This window comes from Mesoplodon bidens, assembly GCF_964165515.1.
Source record: "Mesoplodon bidens genome assembly, chromosome: 1".
NCBI classification, from domain to species: Eukaryota; Metazoa; Chordata; class Mammalia; order Artiodactyla; family Ziphiidae; genus Mesoplodon; species Mesoplodon bidens.
In genome coordinates this window covers 97,810,954-97,819,390 of record NC_138176.1, presented here as the reverse complement: position 1 = coordinate 97,819,390, position 8,437 = coordinate 97,810,954, and the positions used below count along the sequence as shown (strand labels likewise).

At 34.8% G+C, this 8,437-nt stretch overlaps 1 pseudogene across 1 annotated transcript; it reads left to right on the top strand.

The window, feature by feature from the left end:
* Window positions 1-7,144: 7,144 nt before the first annotated feature.
* Window positions 7,145-8,156, top strand: LOC308617666 (alpha-enolase-like; annotated as a pseudogene). The gene has a single exon. The product of its transcript is annotated as an alpha-enolase-like (transcript).
* The last annotated feature ends 281 nt before the right edge of the window (window positions 8,157-8,437 follow it).

Sequence of the window (8,437 nt, the reverse complement as noted above, 5' to 3'; positions counted from 1 at the left end):
GCCATGGCCCACGGGACCAGCCGCTCCGCGGCATGTGGGATCTTCCCCGACCAGGGCACGAACCCGTGTCCCCTGCATCAGCAGGCGGACTCTCAACCACTGCGCCACCAGGGAAGCCCTGTACCTCCATTTCTTGATTTACCTAATTAGGCAGCGTCCCTTGACACCCTGCTCTGAAAGATGGAATGCTTAGCACACTTATACAATCTCCCAACTGATTTCCTCTTTCCTCTTACAAATATTTCAGAAAGGTGTGATTATTTTTTGGTTAGCCTTATAATTTTAAATTACATGATGCAGGGTATAGAGTTATTAAGTTTCTATCCATATAACCTTTTTATACATAAATATCCCAACCTCTAACACCATATCATTATTACTATATTTTTTTTTACTTATCAGGATTTATATAACATTATATTTTGCTCTAACCTGAATGTAAATATACAGTTATTATTCTGTGGGAAGATTCTAAAGATTAAAATCCAAAATCTCAGGGCTTCCCTGGTGGCGCAGTGGTTGAGAGTCCGCCTGCCGATGCAGGGGACACGGGCTCGTGCCCCGGTCCAGGAAGATCCCACATGCCACGGAGCGGCTAGGCCCGTGAGCCATGGCCACTGAGCCTGCATGTCCGGAGCCTGTGCTCCGCAACGGGAGAGGCCACAACAGTGAGAGGCCCACGTACCGCAAAAAAAAACAAAAACAAAACCTCAGATATTTAATGTTATGATTTAGTGATTATTGGATGTTACAGAAACAAGTATTGTGAATGGACTTGAAAAAAGAAGAAAATGTAATTTTACAAAAGCAAATTTGTACCACTTACTTAGTAATATTCCAAGTATAATATATAAACAAATGGATTTCATTTTCTTTTATTATATCACTTGCTCAAAATATGTCTTTCTTTCTATTTGATTTGTATTTGAATTGCACCTTTTCAGTAATGTTTTGTTCTTTATGGAGTCCATATCTTCCCTTTTAGTTGGATTAAAAAAAAAAAAAGAATTACATTCTCAATTATTTTCCTCAGAAAGATACAGAGGAAATAAATACTTTGAAATTTTCATGTCTAAAATCATTTCTCTGCTTCATATTGTTAATATTTAGATACTTTAAAAAATGTATTCAAAATACATTCCTTAATAATTTAAAATCATTATCCCTGTGTCTTAGAGTATTCAGAGTCTCTGTGGAGATCCTATACAAATTCGGTTCTCATTCTTTTTAAATAATAAGTCTTCCTTGCTTATTACTTTAGTGAACTTTTTTTGATCCTTGGTTATCTCAAAGCATATTCATACATATCTACATATGTTAACACTTTTCACTCTCCTACTACTCACTTGTGCCTTTCAATTTGAAGACTTCTGATTTTCTCCTGCCTTTGGAAATCCTTCTCTGAGGCTTATTTCCCTCTTCCATTATATCTTGGGTAATCTCAAACTCCTTTTACATGAAAATTGGAACCCCTATATTCATTGGCCATGTCTCAACTTTTTTTTTCTATTTACATACGTATATATATTTTGGGAATATTCTTAACCTTTTCTTCCAGTTCTTCTTTTTCCCTCTAAAAATTGTTCTAATACATCTCAGTACTCCTTATTATTGGCTTGTTTTAAAAATATTAGCCTGTTTTTGACTAACAGTTAATTTTTTAAAGAGTTAACTCATCTCAGAGGAGATTTAGCGATTTAGTTTTTAAAATTATCTTAAAATATCTTCTATCACTAAATTACCTACTTCTTTTTAACAATTTTCCAAATCATTTTTCTTGAAATTTCACTTTAGATAATATTGATTTTTCTTTAAAATCGTTAATTTCTGGGTAACAGTTCTAATTTATAGATAACTGAGGAGGATTTTGTTTGTCACTAGGCAGGCATGTTTCCCCAGAAGGATTTTCCCTTAAATGGGAGGATGCAAGGCAAGCCCTGAATATTAAAGTAGACATGCTGACCGTAGGGTTTTTTGTTTTTGTTTTTGGTGACTGTAGGTTTTAATTAAAGGTGTGTGGTTTGGGTGATGGGGTAGGAAGACCACACATGGGCAAGTTCTCCCTCTGTTATGCAATGTATCCAATCCAATCTCAAAAACTGGGCTTTTCTCTGGGACTTCAAATGTCTTATTAAATGTTCTTTAATCTGCTCATATACCATGTTAAAATTCTTTCTCTCTCTTTCTTTCATCTCCCTTTCTGTCTTTTCTTTTTTCTAGATTTTTTTCCTCTTTTGTCCTTCCTTCCTTCCATTTTTGTTTGTTTCTGTCTTCTTCACAACATCCTTTACCATAAACATGCACTGGATAATTATACATTAAATTCACAGGCATAATTATTTTTCATAGCCAAGCTAGGAGATACCACAGGAACAAAACATATATATATATGTGTGTGTGTGTATATATATATATATATATATATATATATATATATATGTATATATATACACATATACATATATATATTTAATGTGATAGCACATTTATATTAACTTCTTAAGCACTGTACTTCATATGCCTCTAACTTGATGTAGAGATTTCTCTCCTAAAAATCTTCAATAAATTAGGAACAAAGGAAATGAGGCCCACAATTGTTGAAATATGAGTTACATAAAGGCAATTTTATACTGACAACTACCTTTTGATATTCCTTTACTCATTCATTCACCTTCTCATTTATTCTACTAAACTAATGTTCCTTTTCTGTGTGCAGTGGTGAAATGAGTTGTAAGGGATTGAGGGAGTGATATTTCTTTGAGTGAGGGATATTCTGTATAAAAGTTTAGAATATCCATGGGCCAATATAAAAGATTTTTTTAAAGTGATTTTAATGTGAGTGACACTCTGAAGGTTGTGACTGATTATCTGAAGATACTGGGAAACATTCCTCCAATGGGATCCTTATAAGTATTTTATAACATTGATGTTATATTGACTTGTTAGACACCTTGTCTAATTTATAGCCAGTCAAACCTATTTTAGGCCTTGAATAGCTATTAACATTTAGAATTTACAGATAAACAGATAATAGATAAAATAATCTAATCTGATTATCCTTTACCCTTGTACAGTGATCACCTTATATAGAAATGCTTTTCTTCTTCAGCATAATTATCTGTTGAAAGAGTCATTTTCTTAATCACTGTCCTATAGAGTTTCAGATAATTATTGGGGGAAACCTGTTTTCTTTTATCAAAGTTGTTTCTTAGTGAGCCATGATCACCAGCCAATTAGATATTTGTTTCATTTAGGTGAATGGGTGTCAGTTAAGCAATACAAGCCAATATTTAGGTTCATAATTCCCCATCAGAAACTATAAAAAATTCAAAGTACACTTCAATAACTCAATTATACAAAAGTGTACAATATAATTAAGTTACTGTATGCTCTACCACAGAAAGATTTTTTTTAATTGAAGTGTAGTTGATTTATGATATTGTGTTAATTTCAGGTGTACATCAAAGAGATTCAGTTATTTTTCCAGATTATATTCCATTATAAGTTATTACAAGATATTGAATATAGTTTCCTGTGCTATACAATAACTTCTTGTTGCTTAGCTGTATATAGTAGTTTGTATCTGTTAATTGCATACTCCTAATTTGTCCCTCCCTCCCTCCTTCCCTCTCCCCTTTAGTAACAATAAGTTTGTTTTCTGTCTGTGAGTCTGTTTCTATTTTGTATATAGATTCATTTGTGTTATTTCTTATATTCCACATGTAAGTGATATCATATAGTATTTGTTTTTGACTTATCTCACTAATCATTATATTCTCTAGGTCCACCCATGTTGCTGCAAATGACAATATTTCATTCTTTTTTATGACTGGGTAATATTCCATTTCACATCATTTTAAGCCAATCATCTGTTGATGGTCACTTTGTTGTTTCCATGTCTTGGCTATTATAAATAGTGCTGCAATGAACATTGGGGTACATATATCTTTTCAAATTAGGGTTTTTATTTTTTTCTGGGTATATAACCAGGAATGGGATTGTTGGATCATATGGTAACTCTATTTTTAGTTTTTTAAAGAACCTCTACACTCTTCTCCATAGGGGCTGCACCAATTTATGTTCCCACCAATAGTGTAGGAGGGTTCCCTTTTCTACACACTCTCTTCAGCATTTATTATTTGTAGACTTTTTATGATGGCCATTCTAACCGGTGTGAGGTGATACCTCATAGTTTTGATTTGCATTTCCCTCATAATTAGGATTGTTGAACATCTTTTCATATGCCTCTTAGCGATCTATATTTTTTTTGGAAAAATATCTATTTAGGTCTTCAGCCCATTTTTTAATTGTTTTTTTTTTGTGATATTGAGATGAATGAGTTGTTTGTATATTTTGGAGATTAACCCCTTGTCAACTGCATCATTTGCAAATAATTTCTCCTGTTCTATAGGCTGTCAAAAAATTACAGATTTTTTGTGTTCTATGTGTAGCTTGGTCTTCTTAATCTCTAACCTTGCCAGTTCAGTTGTTGGTACTGATTATCTCAACTATATTATAACAAGGATTATATGAGGAAACTTTTTAAATTGTAATATTTGCATCATCTTGATAATGTTTAGAAAGTTATTTTTTCCTCATGTTCAATGGCTAAAGAAGAAGTGATCTCAATATGATCAAGTTGATGCCAAACATCTAAACATGCAACCTGTTTTTGACAAAATAAATAAATCTCTGAAAAATAGTACACACTTTCCTGTGAAGTTTATCTGATAATATATATGATATTAAAAAAATTTTATGTGATATTTATGTTGTTCTGTTTGGTTCATGTGGTAGTTCATGTATAAGGTGGGAGAATATGATTGATAATGTAATTCACAACTTTGGGTATTAAATGAGTGGGGTTTCCTGAATAGAGTCAGCAGTCAGGAGTTCCATCTCTTTATATTACCATATTTTGTCTAGGGCACTCTTTTTAGTTTATAGTAAAATAAGAAGCCAAGCATGAACAATAGAGACATTAAATATGTTGGATATAAATAAAGGCAAGATAAATTTTAGAAGACAATAAATACGGATATGGGTAATATTGAAATAGAGTTCACCATAAAATGTATGTCATAATATGTTATTCAAACTTATCAGTTTCTTATAGAGTCAGTAATTCATATGCAAACAATTTTTACTTTCACACAGATAATTAAAAGTGGATTCTCTTTGTTGTGTGAATTTCCTTTCTCCTTGATTCCAAATTAGTTCCCTTAGAGGGCTGGTTCATTTTTCTGAGACAAAACAGTATTCACCATCTTCCTTTTTCCTCTTTGGAATAGGCTGAAATTTTAAAATTCCCTTTTAGTTCAGCCACTAATAATTTCACCTATGAAAGCTTTAAAATATTCAGAAAATCGGAAAGGCTCATTAAGAATAAAGAAGTTTGTATTTGTATTTAAACAAACTAGAATATTGATTCTGGAAAAATTATCTAAACATATATAATCTTTAAGTAAGGTGATTTTTATTCACATTAAATAGATCACATGAACAATAAAGTTGAGTTTGGACATAAAACCTTTGAACATTTGTTGAACTCAAAATTGTGATCTGTTTTTTTACCCGTTAGACTAAATACTAATTTGTTCTGTAAACTTTATGAAAATTCATGTAGGTAATGCTCTTGGTCTATACTACTGAAGAAATTATCTGTGGGGTGTATTTCAAAAGAATATGAATGTTCTGAAAACCAACCTCTGAACATAATCTCCAAGTATAAAAAGTGATGATTTAACATATTAAAGTACTAAGGAGGTGGAAAGGTAGAAAAGTGACTATTTTGTTTTTTGCTGTTGGTGTTTTATTTGTACTTGATTTTGAAAATAAGGTAATTAAAAATGAGGGACAGACTATAATCAAAATGAGTTAGAAGGAATTTTATGTTAGAATGAGTAAGGATAGTTGTTTCTCTTGTATTCATTTGTAGAACATGTAACAAGGCTATTCTTCAGATCAAGAATTTCAGTGAATTGATGGGCTGCAGAATTCAAACAGCACATTTAATGTATGTGCACATGTAACTTTATAGCTTATTATAGATTTTTTTCAGTCTAATTTCAATTTTCTAACCCTATTCGTTCCTATCTCTTTTTTTCTGTTTTTTATATAATAAAGCTTGGATGGCACTTATCTAGTCCAAAGGTAACCATTTCAACCCTTTCCAACAAATGAATTAAGGACTTCAACAAACAAAACCTCAGTTGCATATCATGGCATCTTTATTTCATGCATTAATTTACCTAGTATCCTATAATTATGTGAATCCTTTAACTTGAATTGGAGAAGAACTTGAATTAACTTGAATATGGAACAACATAATGTTTTGTTTTGTTTCATTTTTTTCTTTCTTGGGAACTCTGTGAATTGATTATGTAAATACACAGCAAATTTGAAACTAAAAGTCACAAATCACGTCTTAAAATCTAGACATAATTTTCCCTGCCACGATAGGATAGAAGCACACTTTATTTTATTTTGAAATTAAGATCGGTAATTTACCAATACGATAAATTTTTCTGCAGTGATGTGAGGGGATCTGGATAGTCAGATGAAAATTACAACTTCTGAGTTTAATAAAGTTATTGCTAAATTCCTTTGTGGAAGTATTACTCTCTAAAACCTTAAGCTTGATGGCTTATAACCTCAGGCATTTATTTTTTCACAGTCCTGGAAGCTAGAAATCCACTATCAAGGTGTCAGTAGGACCATGTTTCCTCTGACAGCTTTAGGAAAAACTCCTTCCTTGCCTCCTCCTAGCTTCTGGTGGACTCTGCGACCCTTGGCATTCCTTAGCTTGTAACTGCATCACTCCAATCTCTGCCTTTGTCCTCACATAGCCTTCTTCCCTCTGTATGTTTCTTTTGATGTGTCCTCTCTTCTTTTAAGGGCATCAGTCACTGGATCTAGATCCCAGCCTAATCCAGTATGACTCCATCTTAATAAATTACATCTGCAAAGACCCCATTTCCAAATGAGGTTACATTTTGGGGTTCTGGTTAGACATGAATCTTGAGAGGACACTATTCAATCCACTACAATTACCAGTTAAAAATTTTAGGTAAATGTATTATATTTGTAGATCAGAGGAATATGTAAACTGAGCATTTGGAACAAGTAGAAGACTGACAAGTGGATGATAGAGAAGGATGAAATGGAAAATAAATCTAAATATAGTACTAACTTCATTTTGGGAGGGACCCTGGCTGTCTATTAGGCTAGGTTTTTTAAAAAGGGTGCCCCTGTACCTCCAAATTGCTGACTTGACTGACAACTCTGAAGTCATCTTGTCCATTCCAGCCTTCCGTGTGATTGACAGTGGTTCTCATGCTGGCAACAAGCTGGCCATGCAAGAGTCTCTGATCCTCCCTGTTGGTGAAGCAAATTTCAGGGAAGCCATGCACATTGGAGCAGAGGTTTAGCATAACCTGAAGAATGTCATCAAGAAGAAATATGGGAAAGATGCCACCAATGTGGGGGATGAAGGCTGGTTTGTTCCTGAAGAATAAAGAAGCTCTGGAGTTGCTGAAGAATGAGATCAGGATAGCTGGCTACACCGATGAGGTTGTCATTGGCATGGACTTGGCTGCCTCTGAATTCTTCAGGTCAGGGAAGTACGACCTGGACTTCAAGTCTCCCCATGATCTCAGCAGGTACACCACACCTGACCAGTTGTTTGACCTGTGCAATTCCTTCATCAAGGACTACCCATTGGTGTCTATTAAAGATCTCTTTGACCAAGATGACTGGGAAGCTTGGCAGAAGTTCACTGCTAGTACAGGAATCCAGGAGGTGGGGGACAATCTCTCAGTGACCAGCCTGAAGCAGATTTCCAAGACCGTGGGTGAGAAATCATGCAACTGCCTCCTGCTCAAAGTGTAGCAGATCGGCTCCATGGCCAGTTCTCTTCAGGTGTGCAAACTGGCTCAGTCCGATGGGTGGGGCATCGTGGTGTCTCCTAACTCATAACTGAAGTTATCTTCATTGCTTACCTGGTGGTGGAGCCCTGCACTGGGCAGATCACAACTGGTGCACCTTGCCTAACCCAGTGATTGGCCAACTACAACCAGATCCTCATAATTGAAGAAGAACTGGGCAGCAAGGCTAAATCTGCTAGCAAGTAGTTCAGAAACCGGGTAGCCAAGTAAGTTCTGGGCAGGTGAGCACCTGAGCCTTTCAGTCACTAGTTGGCTGGCTAGAACCCTGCTTCTGATGTTTGCACAGATAGTTCAAGGTCTCAGTTGATACATGTAGGGGCTTCTGGTAGTTAATGCCCTTCTATTATCCCTGTGATGTTCTCTCACTGCTTCCTTACAACTGCTTCAGAAGCCAAGTTGACCATCTGAAACCCTGTTGGAAACCTTAGCTCTGTAATCATGTCACTGACCCAAATCACAGTTTTTCTCATCTTTCTTTCCACCAACTGTCT